This window comes from Arachis hypogaea, chromosome 4, assembly GCF_003086295.3.
Source record: "Arachis hypogaea cultivar Tifrunner chromosome 4, arahy.Tifrunner.gnm2.J5K5, whole genome shotgun sequence".
Taxonomy (NCBI): Eukaryota; Viridiplantae; Streptophyta; class Magnoliopsida; order Fabales; family Fabaceae; genus Arachis; species Arachis hypogaea.
Window position 1 is genome coordinate 99,920,764 of NC_092039.1, and position 13,562 is coordinate 99,934,325.

Genomic DNA, 13,562 nt, shown 5'->3' on the forward strand with positions numbered 1-13,562 from the left:
CTTCAACTTCCTCAGGTAAATCAACAATATGATCCCAATAAACATGGCATATTCTTCCATTCTGAATACCAAATTCATACATTCGGACTACATTACTGTCAAGCCTAATTAAATGCAAACCATTCGATACCTCATTCTCAGCCCAATAAAAATCTTTGAACAAGACATACCTCAAATCCTTAAATAACCCCACCATAAAAAAATGTATTCAGAGTTTCCACATTCACCCTAGGAATTACATCAACCTCCCTTTCAACATATTTTAGAACCCCATTCATATTTCTCTCAAATCTTCCCTTGTGATGATACACAAAGGTTACATGATTTGCCATCTGTTTATCAAAAATTCCTCTATCAAACTATAGAATAACTAAATTGATGCATTTTCATATCATAACACAGATACATGTGAAGGACGGAAGCATTACCTTTTGATCGCGTTTGATTCTGAACTCTCCTCCTTCGCACAAGTTTGCGTTTGGACTTCCACGCTTCTTGCCCTACCGCTTTTGCCTTCAGAATGTAACGCAAATGATGAATTGCGAAGTGCTCAGAAGTTCGCTATGCTTACTCTCTGCTAGGGTATGTTTTCATTCAACACTGAAATATGAAAACGAAGATAATGAAGAGACTTGTAAAACTTTTTCTTTTTTTTTAAAAAATCAATAAATTTCATAATAAATATTTTTATTTTCCATAGTGTCACCTCAAATTGGCCACATCATACAATACCGTGCCACCTTGCCTCCACCACCGCCGAAAAATTTACTCAGGTCACAGAAGGGTAGAATTGACAACGAAATTTTATATTCATGTGTGCAAATGACTCAGTAAAAAATTGAGGAGTACATCTGTACTCCGTGTGAAAATTCAGATGTACTTTTGTTTATTTTTCCTATAAAGTATTTCGATTTTCGATTATGATTTTTATTAATTTAAAATTTATCTTTCCTTAATATTGTCTAGAGTCAGGGGTGGCAAAACGCCGGTCCGTCCCAATCCACCCTACCAATTAAGGTAAATTTTCAATGCTAATCCGTCCCACTCTAAGACGAATTGGTGGGTTAGTGGACTAGTTAACTCTTTCTTTTTTTAAAAAAATAAAATTCATTAAAACTAACTAAAAAATAATAATTAAAAAATTAAATACAAATAAAAAAATTAAATTATAAGATAAATTTTTTCATTATTTTTTATTTTTTAATTTTAAATTTTAATAAAAGGTTTAAAATAATATTTGTCAATAAAATCATTTTTAATTTAAAAATTAAGTCACAAAATTTAATCATATATACGAAATTGTAAAATAAAATAAATAAAGTTAATAACTAAAAGAAGAATAAAAATAAAAAATAAAAAAGTGTTTAAAAATTATATAATTATTAATTTTATAGTATTAAGCACTCTTTTATTTAATAAAAAAATAAAAATCTTTGGCCTGCGAGGACCGGCCTGCCCCACTCCGCCAAAATCTACAAATTTGGCGGTGCGGATTTTGTGAATTTTTTAAATTTGGCGGGTTCCAAATCTTAGTCCGACCCGTCTTTCTTAGCGAGTTTGGTGGGTTGGCCCGATGGGTTCGACCCGTTTTGCCACCCCTATCTAGAGTTATTAAATTAGATTAAAGAGTAAAATCCCACCTCGACCTCTAATTATTTCGCTAACTCTCATTCCACTCCTCATCGATTAAAAAATGACACTACGGTCCCTAACGATTAACTCTGTCATACATTTTACCCCTTCGCTAATATTTCTGTCCAGAACTAATAAATTTTGTCTATATATCACGTTAGCTGATGACGTATCAAGGAATCATTCCAAATGATAAAATGCCCTTACCATATCAGCAATATACTATAGTAAAATAGGACAATTAAACCCTTGAAAAAATTTTAGGAGACACTTAAATCCGTAACTAATTTAAACATAGATACATAAATCTACAATGAACTATGAAGTAGGACAAGTATCCCTAAATTTTAACAAGTCATTGTATTTATTACTACACTGGTTGTCGGCCTTAGTTAGTAGTAGTCTTAGTTCCTTACTTCTTCTTCTTCTTATAATGTAAAAATTTTGTTTAATGAAATGTGCAAGAAAGGGTTAGTCTCAAATGGTGTTATTTTTACTACTTTAATTGATGGACAATGCAAATATGAAAAATTGATTTGGTTTGGAAGAATTTTGTAATGATCAATTAAGGCATTAAGTCGAATTTGATCATGTACAATTTGTCGATCAATGGCCTTTGCAAGATCACGTTCACAAGATCACGTTCACAACACTAATAGATGGACATTGCAAAGATGGGGACATAAAATTTGTATTGAAAATCAAGAAGAAAATGAATTTGAAAGGGATTGAACTTGATGAGGTAACTTTTACTGCATTTAAATCAGGACACTATAGAAAAAAAAGAAAGAGAACGAAGAACAAAGAGCAGAGGCTACCTCCAACCAAGGCCAGCAGTTAGTGCAGCAAATACAATAACTTGTTGAAATTTAGGGATACTTGTCCTATTTTATGGTTCATTATGGGATTATGTGTCTATGTTTAAATTAGTTAGGAATTTAAGTATCTCGTAAAAAAATTTTCATGGGTTTAATGGTCCTATTTTATTACAGCATATTGTTGACACGATAGAGGGAGTTTTCTCTCTTAGAATAGTTCCTTGATATGTCATCAGCTAATGTGACACGTAGGCAAAATTCGTTAGCTCTGGACAGAGATATTAATGGAGGGGGTAAAATGTCTGACGGAATTAATCGTTAGAGAGCGCAATGTCATTTGCCAATCGATGAGGACTAGAATGAGAGTTAACGAAATAGTTAGGGGTCGAGATGGCATTTTACTCTATATTACATTAGCAGATTTTTTTTTCTAAAATATGATGTGTTTAAATTTTGGATTAAAAATTTTATATCCATAAAAAACTTCGAACTATACTGATTGAACCTGATCAAGCCAAAAAAATAATAAATTAGACAAAATATGCAGGTTATATACACAATTTGTTTTTTTTGTATTTTTAAAAGAATCTAGTACTTTTTTATAATATTTTTTTATCCAATTCGAAGACTTATCACCAACTAAAACCCTCCATTTGTTTAAGTTTTTTGGTCTAAAAGTGAATTTATTTTATTTAAATATTTTTAGCCTAAAATTAGATTTTTTATCAATTTTTTTTTAAAAAGATCAAGCTGTATAACCTATTGAATTGTCCATAAATAGTCTAAATCTAAAAATCGAGGCTCATTAACAATCAAACAAAAAATCACCCTATATAACCAAAAAGGATTTATATAATTAGGTCTAAATAGATCCGTTTGACTGTTCTAATATTAATTAACTAAAAATTAGTTTTTCATATTTTCTCTTTGAAGTATAGTACTTTAAGATGTGAATATTATATTTTCAAGTAAATTCTATTTTCAAGAATAAAAATATTATTATTTTTATTTTTATTATATTTAATTTCTATTGAAATAAAATGCGTATAATAAATTAAAAAAATAAAATTATTCTTATTAATTTAAGGTGATTGTTTTGATATGATTACTAATTTATATGTATTGATATGATATAAAAAGTGGACAAATAAAAATGTGTCACGTAGTTTATATTTATCTACATCAGTATTTATTTTTATTTATTTATTAAAAATATTATGTTACTGTATATAGAAAAATACCTTCATTAATAGTTATAAAAAATATCTTTTTAATTATTTTTGGTAAATGACTAAATAATCCTTTTTATTTCTATCACAGAAATATCCTTTTTCAATAACAGCTAAAACAAAATTCAAATCATCAAATTATTTCAATAAAAAAAATCAATTAACCTTAAAAATAATTCCAATTTAAAAAAAAAACATTTTATTATCTGTATTTGTTCTTGTTCTTTATCCTAACCCATTGTTCTTGTTCTTTATCTTAACTTACCCAGAAAAATTAATTCTCCAGTCCTCTTCTCCCCTTCCTTGCTCACTCATTGCTTCCCCAACCTGTCTCCGTTGTGTACTTCCCTACTTCGCGCTGTCCTGTTATCGCCCATCCCCCGCCTTTTCCCGCTTTTGCCACCCTACCTTGGTCCATTAGAGAGATGTAATAAAGGAAAAAAGTAAACTTAGCAGGTAACATACTTTTACACTCTATCACCTAAGAACACTACTGATTTAATGACTTAAGCATTGGAGTATTTTCGTAGGTTGTCCTCCCGGCCTGGTTTCACCTCAAGTTAGGATCTCAACTACTTATCAATTCATAAATTTGCAATTAAAATGATAATTTGGCACCATCTGTAGGGATCCTAAGAAGTTGGCACCATGTGTAACAGCCCAAACCACCCGCTAGCACGATATTATCCGCTTTGGCATACAAGACCTCACGGTTTTGCCTTTAACGATAGGGATGATAGCCGAAACCCCCACACTCACTCGTCAAAACACGTCATGCTAGGAAGAGGTATCCACACCCTTATAAGGCATGCTTCTTTCCCCTCCCTAACCGATGTAGGACCTTACAATCCACCCCCTAATGGAGTCCAGTGCCCTCGCTGGCACATTGATCCGGGCTCTAGCTCTGATACCATCTGTAACAGTGCAGATCACCCGCTAGCACGATATTTTCTACTTTGGCACACAAGGCCTAACGGTTTTGCCTTTGATGATAGGGATGATAGCCGAAGCCCCTCACACTCACTCGTCAAAATGCGTCATGCTAGGAAGAGGTATCCACACCCTTATAAGGCATGCTTCGTTCCCCTCCACAATCGATGTGGGACCTTACACCATAGCTGATCGAAAAGTCAAAGTACAATCCACTGTTCACTAAATAACACTAAACACTCCTTTCAAGGGAAAACAAAATGAAGATGGTGGACATGAGACTAAGATTACTCCTGTTCCCAATGAGCGAGAGCATCAGCATCAAAGTCCTCCAGGTTTTGAACGTCGAGAAGTTCAAAACACTAGAGGCCAACATTTTGTTGGCTTAGGGGAAGATTATGTTCATGCTATGCAAGAAATGCGCCATCGAGTGCAAGAATTAAAATGCCAACTTGCGGAGTGATCATAATCATGACAATCTCATTCTCAAAGTCGTACGACAAGAGGTTGTTGTGATAGAAGAACCCTAGAATGAGGTTATAGATGACATCAAGAGGATGCTCATCACCTTTTCCACTCACCACAGAGGAATAGGAGAGAGTCCCCCCGACGTAAAGAAGGACACCATGGTCCTTAGAAGAGGCCATGAACTGAATCTCGTTCAGCCCAGTCTAAAAGGAGACGGACTCCATAAAGGAGTCACAGTCTTAAAAGGCATAGGATACTCGAAAATATTGATAAACTCCATTTTATCATTTTATTTTGTGCAAAAAAACTGGAGTTTGTGAATTAAGTTGTGCATTTTTGACATTTTTTGAGATGTTTGTGTATTGATGCAGGGAAACTTGTCTCTCAACGAATTTCCCTTCGACAAGTATACCGAATTCTCGTCAAGTAAAAACTCACAATAGAGTGAGGTCGAATCTTACAGGGATTGATTGGTCAAGCAACTTTAATTAGAAGAAGGTTCTAATTGAGCTAAGCAGAAATTGAGTTGAGAATTGCAGAAAATTAAATGGCAGGAAAGTAAATTACAGAAAGTAAATTGTAAAATCTTAAATGGGGATTTGGGGAGATGAACATAAAAGTAAATGGCAGAATGTAAAGAGAATGGGTAAGATCAGAAATGGGGGATTCATTGGGCTTAGGAGATGTTGCATTCTCCGGATCAAGTTCATTCTCATCTCTTCCTCAATCAATGCATTCATTGATCTCCTTGGCAATCTTAGGTGATTGGATCCCAATTTCTTTGCAACCCAATCTCTCTAAGCTTGAACAATTGCCCAATTCCTTGATTTAATTGCTTATGGGAAGAGAAAAAGTATGGTCACTGATTATACCACATGTATTTCCAAATCAAAGTGTTGGGAGGATTATATGTCACTATATCCATCCAAACCCCAATTTGGTCCAACATGAGAAAGCATTTCTAGCATGATCTCCTCGTCCCTTTTCCAAGGCTCAGAGGAGATCCAATTATGGAGAGTTTCTTTTCCAAGACAACTAACCAATTGAATTAAGATCGAAAGCTTTCTAGTAAATCAAGAGAAAAGAAAGAAGAAGAAGAATGAAAACTATAATTGATCCATCAAATTACAACAGAGCTCCCTAACCCAATGAAAAGGGGTTTAGTTGTTCATAGCTCTGGAAATGGAAGATGATAGAGAAGAGTACATTCTCAAGTAAACTAGAAATTACAGGAAAAGTAAATATACAGAGTGTAGTTCTCCAAAATGCCAAGCTCCTTTCTAGTTCAAAACTACTCTTATATATACTACTCTTCTTGATCTTCTAGTAAGCTCTTCAAGTCTTGGATATGGGTCTTTGATCTTGAGTTGAAGCAGTTACCATCTTCAGTGGACTCAGCTTTGCTTGTAGAAAAAGTGTGAGTCAGGCATGGGTGGACGTTAGCTAGGACGATAATGGTGTTAACGTCAAGTGAAAATGTGGGTTCGAGAACGTTAGTGACGATCACCTTTTTCACTAACGCTCCAAACCATATTGATCCACGTTAACTTCAACGTTAGTGGCAATAACGTGACCACTAACGTTGCCTCTTAGTCCTTCGCAAATGTTATTGGCATTCACCTTTACCAATAACGTTGCTATTTGCTTCTTTTCCCCACAATAGTGATCTATGTTAGTGTAACTAATGTGGCCCTTAACGTGGGCATGCCCAAGCTTCGAGAGCGTTAGTGACACTTACCTTTGTCACTAACGCTTCAAACGCCCATTCTTCCTACGTTAGTGCCTCACGTTTATTGCATTAACGTGACCACTAACGTGGTGGTGATTTCCATCTCCAACATTAGTGACAAAGGTGAGTGTCACTAACGTTGGCCTATCATTCCTTGCTCCATGTTACCCTTCATGTTAGTAGTCTTAATGTGACCACTAACGTAGGCAATATTGGCTTAGTCCAGCGTTAGTGACAAAGGTGAGTGTCACTAACGTTGGCGATTGCTTTCTCCTCCCACGTTAGAGTTCACGTTAATTGAATTAACGTGACTCTTAATGTGGCTAAGTGTGCCCTTTTGGAACGTTAGTGGTATTCACTTTTACCACTAACGTTGGAGCTCTCCTTTTCCTCCACGTTAGCTACCATGTTAATGTAATTAACGTGGCAACTAACGTAAGCTATGATGGCTTTGAAGGCGTTATTTGCGATCACTTTTTCCATTAACGCTGCAAGCTTATTCCCATTCCACGTTAGTGGTCACGTTAATTAGATTAACGTGGCTGCTAACGTTGCTCTTCCTTGCTTCTTTTGTCCTGAAATCAAGCAAATAAAGTGCATCAAAGCTCTGTTCCAAGTCATGAGAGCATGCATTATCCATTTTATCATTCAATTCCTGCATAATTCTCATGAAATCATGTAAAGTTCACAGTGTTTGCTTGAATCAAGATGTAAGTGTATATCTACCCAAAACTTGCTTATTTACTAAGAAATTGCATGAAACTACCCTAAAACAGTAAAGAAAAGGTCAGTAAAACTAGCCATGATGCCTTGGAATCACAACACCAAACTTAAAGCTTGCTTATCCTTAAGCAAGTTCTGAAACATAGGAAAGATGAATGAAAGAACAAGATAAACAAATCATTATTATAGTAGTCAAGTTCTTGGTCTATGGGGTTTCATGCATAGCAACTTAGGTTCATTCCTTTACTGGTTTTCAGGTCCTTATCATGCTCTTGAGTACTTGCTTAATTGCATCCTATGAGATCTTTATTCATTGATCCCCCTTTTCTTTCAGGGTTTATTGCATTCTTTTAGGCTAAGTGCTCTATGAGAGGGCAACTCTTTAAGATAAGCTTTCAGCCAACACTCCCGAACCAGTTGGTTCAAGATGCTAGGTGTTGAGACACCCCTAAGGACCTACTTCCTCAAGCCTCTCTCCCCCATACATGCACACCACAGGCACATGATTTGTTATTTTCCTTCTTGAGACCTTGGTGTCTAACACCTCTTTGGGTCACTAAGTACTTTGTAGCAAAGGCTGCTCTTGATAGTGGACTTTTAGCTGATAATCTCGAGTTAGTTAACCCAAGTTACCAAGTGATAAGGCACCCCTGAGAGCTTATTCATCCAAGCATATCCCTTGCACAGGAGCACCACAGACACATGCCTCAAGATTCAAACCCTTGGTGTCTAGCCTTGTTTCTTATTATTTTTCTTTCCTTTTCAACTCTTATTGTTCTTTTTCTTCTTCTTATTAGGATCTTGTTGTTTGGCTAGTCTCAATAGGATGTGTTTCAAGAATGTGATTTAGAGCATATAGTTGCCTATATACCTTGTTGGTGAACCAACTTAGCTAATCAACTACTATACCACAAACATTGAGAACTTACTTTACAAGATAAACTCCACTGTTGTTTTTCATAACATTTTCTTTTAATTGACTTAAAGGACAAGCATACATGTAAGCAAGATGAAAATGAAAGCCAGGGACTTAGACTAGCACACTTATATGTGAATAAAGAGGAACAAGCAGAATATGAATGTCCCTGAGAACAATATTTAATTATACTTTCAATTAAAGTACTACAACTCAGAGACAGTTCAATACAACCTCTTGATGTCTTCCTTGTCATCATCATCTTAGCTTTTGCATTCTTGTTTGTCTCCTTGGATGATGATGTATGATTATTCCATGAGATTGATTGAATTCCTGTAAAACTATTGGAAGTTGCTTGTTCCCCAAGCACTTGAAAAATAGTTAGCATGCATGTATGCTTGTGAATTTCTGAACTTAATTTGGTGTGTGAACACCAAACTTAGTTCCTTGCCTAATGCAACAAATTGAATACATGCAGAAACCTCATGTGCTTTTATTAAGAAAACAACTATGAACTAGAAAAGCAAACTATGCATTAGAGATTAAACATCTGTCAAGTAGTTTCTCTATTTGTTAGAGCAAATATTTTATCATTGAAGGGTTGCAATGCACTCTTCAGATGGAGTCTTTGGTGGAACATCAAATTTAGAGTTCCACATTCACCTTTGGAATGTTTTGGTGTGTAACACCAAACTTAGCTCCTCACAATACAGAGAACTCTACTTGAATTTTTTATTGAGACAATAATGAAAAGAAAACTACCTCAGGTTGGGTTGCCTCCCAACAAAGCGCTTTTTTAGCATCGCTAGCTCGACGGTTGCTTCTCTAGTTGAGATTATACTTCTGTTTGGGCTCTTCCCCCATGCTACCCAAGTAGTGTTTGAGTCTTTGCCCATTCACAGTGAATGTCCTCCTTGAGCTTTCTTCCATGATTTCTATGTGTCCATAAGATGAGACCTTTGTGACCAAAAAAGGTCCCGACCACCTTAATTTGAGTTTTCCAGGGAAGAGTCTCAGTTTGGAGTTGTAGAGGTGTATATATTGTCCTTCTTCAAAACTTCTTGGTGTCAGGTTGAGATCATATCTTTTTTTTTTGCTTTTTCCTTATAGATCTTGGTGTTTTTATAGGCTTGAGAGCTAAACTCTTCCAGTTCTTGCAGCTGCAAGACCCTTTTTTCACCAGCAGCAGTACTGTCGAGGTTTAGTATCTTAAGAGCCCAAAAGGCTTTGTGCTCCAGCTCTAATGGTAAGTGACAGGCCTTTCCATACACCAGTTGATATGGGGACATCCCAATTGGTGTTTTAAAGGCTTTCCTATACGCCCAAAGAGCATCATCCAACTTTTTTGCCCAGTCCTTTCTTGATGCCCCCATAGTCTTTTCCAAGATCCTTTTTAACTCTCTGTTGGATATCTCAGTTTACCCACTTGTTTGGGGATGATAAGGTGTGGCAACCTTATGCTTCACCCCACACCTTAGGAGTAGGGTCTTCAATGGTCTGTTGCAAAAATAACTCTCTCCGTCACTGATGAGGGCTCGTGGAACTCCAAATCTGCTGAAGTTATTCTTTCTAAGAAAGTTTATGACCACCTTGTTATCACTTGTTGGGGTTGCCACGGCCTCCACCCACTTAGATGCATAGTCCACTTCCACCAAAATATACTTGTTCGAATATGAGGTTGGAAATGGTCCCATGAAGTCGATCCCCCATACATCGAACACTTCGAGTTCTAAGATGAATTGCTGTGGCATCTCATTTCTCTTAGGCAGATTTCCAGCCCTTTGGCACTTATTGCAGCTCCTCACCAGTCCCTTAGCATCATTGAAGATAGTAGGCCAGAAGAGCCCACATTGCAGCACCTTCACTGCGGTTCTTTCTTCTCCAAAATGACCCCCATAGCTAGAACTATGGCAATTCCATAGGACCTCTCGTCCCTCTTTTTCTGAAATGCACCTCCTAAGGATTCCATCTGAGCACTTCTTGAAGAGATATGGCTCATCCCAAATGAAATATTTAGCATCATTGACGAGTTTTCTTTTTTGATGTTTGTTGATTCCAGGAGGCAAGTCACCAGTTGCCTTAAAATTGGCAATGTCTGCAAACCAGGGTGTCTTGTGAACCAATATTAACTGCTCATCTGGAAAGAACTCATTCACACTTGTATCATGTATAGCACCTTTCTCACAAGGGATCATGGATAGATGATCTGCTACCTTGTTCTCCACGCCCTTTTTGTCTCTAATCTCAATATTGAATTCCTGCAACAATAAGATCCATCTGATTAGTCTTGGTTTTGATTCTTGTTTGGCAAATAGATATTTAAGTGTTGTGTGATCGGTGAAAATAATCACTTTAGAACCAATGAAGTATGATCTAAATTTGTCAAATGCAAAAACTATTGCCAGCAACTCTTTTCCAGTAGTGGTATAATTTCGTTGAGTGTCATTGAGGACCTTGCTGGCATAGTATATGACAAGCACCAAATTATCTTTCTTCTGTCCTAACACTACCCCAACTGCGAAATCAGATACATCACACATCAGTTCGAATGGCAAGTTCCAATCAGGTGGGGTGATGATAGGAGCTGAGGATAGCTTCTTTTTCAAGTTTTCAAATGCGAGTATGCACTTCTCATGAAAGATAAATGGTGTATCAGACATAAGGAGATTGCTTAAGGGCTTGGCTATCTTTGAAAAATCTTTAATAAATCTTCTGTAGAAGCCAGCATGCCCCAAAAAACTCCTAATTGCCTTGACATCGGTGGAGGTAATTTTTCAATTAGTTCCACCTTAGCTCTGTCTACCTCAATTAGTTTATGATCACTGGATAGCTTTCATTCTCTCCTAAATATGTATACTTGAGAGTAGGTGGCAGTGCCTTTAGTTCAAGTTTGGGTGCTTCTTTTCTTTTATCCTTCTCCTCTATTGTGCCCTAAACATGAACTTCAGCTGTCGCAGCCTCTTCGCTTGATGCTGATTCCTCTTCTTATGTTAACCCCTCATGTTCTTCCTCTTCAAAAGTCTCTTGCACTACAGCCTCCACTGAATCCAACCTCATACATTCTCCCAATGAGTCTTGTGGATAACTCATGGCCTTGAACACATTGAATATTATTTTCTTCTCATGTAGTCTAAGGACAAGTTTACCCTTTTGGACATCAATGATGGCTCCGATAGTAGCTAACAATGGACTTCCTAAGATGATAGAGGTCTTGGCTCCTTCCTCCATATCCAACACTACAAAGTCTGCTAGAAAGATAAAGTCTCCTACCTTTACCAACAAGTCTTCTACTATTCCATGAGGAAACTTGAATGATCCGTCTGCCAGTTGTAGGGCCATTCTTGTTGGCTTGGACTCCTCAATCCTCATTTTCCTCATCATTGTTAAGGACATCAGATTTATGCTAGCTCCTAAATCACATAAAACCTTTTCCACTGTGATTTCCCCTATGACATAGGAAATTTGGAAGCTCCCAGGATCCTTCAATTTCTGGGGTAATTTATACTGGATGATGGCACTGCATTTTTCGGTTAGTACCACAGTCTCGTTGTTCTTCCAGCTTCTCTTCTTGGTCATCAACTCCTTCAAGAACTTGGCATAGAGCGGCATTTGCTCTATTGCTTCAGCAAAGGATATGTTAATCTGTAATTTCTTGAAGATTTCCAAGAATCTTGAGAATTGGCTGTCCTCTCCCTTCTTCTTCAATTGCTGAGGGTATGGGGGTTTTGGAAAGTATAGCTTCAGCACTTCTCCTTCTTGATGTGAATTGGGAGTGGAAACTTGAACTTCATCTTGTCCCTTTTCCTTTTCATCCGAGTTCTTCTCTTGTGGTTTCTTGGAGGTCTCCTTCAATTCCTTCCCATTTCTGAGGGTGATAGCCTGACACTCCTCTCTTGGGGTTGAATTAGTGCTGCTGCGAATGTTGTGGCCAGGGACTTGCTTGAATAAGTAGCCAATTTGTGTTTCAAGTTTCTTGATGGCAGTATCTTAATTCTGCATATTAGATCGCACTTCTTCCCGAAATGCTTTACTGTCTTGAACTTCCTTGCACATACCTTCAAGCAAAGTCTTAATTTTGGAGAGTCTATCTTTGGTTGGTGACGGTGGGTTGAGGTTAGGAGGTTGAGAGTGGTCATGTTGGCTTTGATTTGGATGTTGAGAAGGGTAGTTAGGTCGGTGTTGATATGATCTCTGTGAGGGATGTTGGTGAGTTGCATTGTTGTTGGGATTGTGGTTGTGGCATCTCTGGTCTTGGCCTTGGTCTTGTTGATTTCCCCACCCAAAATTAGGGTGGTTCCTCAAACCAGAATTATAAGTTTTGGCGTATGGATCATGGGTCTGCGTGGGTGAGTTTCCAACATAGTTGGCTTGTTCCCAGTCGCCTTACTCTCCTGTATTCACTTCTTCTTGAGCTGGTGATGAAGTGATGACTGCTGCAACTTGGTTCTCTTCTATCTTCTTGGTAAGATCGGTTAACTGCTTGGTGATCATCTTATTTTGAGCCAACAGTGCATCCATATGGTTCAACTCCATCACTCCTCGAGTGTTGCTCCTTTCAGAAGCATAGAAGTAGTCATTTTCAACTACAGTCTCAATGACATCTATGGCTTCTTCAATGGTTTTCTTCTTGTTTAGAGATCCCCCTGATGAATGGTCTACGACCTTCTTTGATTCGTAAGAAAGACCTTAATAGAAAATGTGCAGTTAAACCCATTCATTGAACATGTCTGGTGGGCACCTTCTTGTTAAGTCCTTAAACCTCTCCCATGCCTCATAGAGAGTTTCACCATCTTGTTGCCTGAAGGTTTGTACCTCAGCTCTCAACCTGTTGGTTCTTTGAGGAGGGTAGAATCTCGCCAAGAATTTATTCACCACATCTTCCCAATTTGTTAAACTCTCGTTCGGGAAAGATTCCAGCCATTTAGATGCTTTGTCCCTGAGTGAAAAAAGAAACAAAAGCAGTCTATAGACATCCGGATGAACACCATTAGACTTCACAGTGTCACATATTCTTAGGAAGGTGGTTAGATGTTGATTGGGGTCTTCTTGGGCACTTCCTCCGAATGAACAGTTGTTCTGAACAAGGGTGATGAGCTGGGGTTTTAATTCTAAGTTAT

General features: G+C 37.3%; 1 non-coding gene across 1 annotated transcript; it reads left to right on the forward strand.

The window, feature by feature from the left end:
* Nucleotides 1–13,168: 13,168 nt before the first annotated feature.
* LOC112798677 (small nucleolar RNA R71) lies at nucleotides 13,169–13,272 on the forward strand. The gene has a single exon (XR_003200277.1). It is a non-coding gene; the product is annotated as a small nucleolar RNA R71 (small nucleolar RNA).
* Nucleotides 13,273–13,562: the final 290 nt, after the last annotated feature.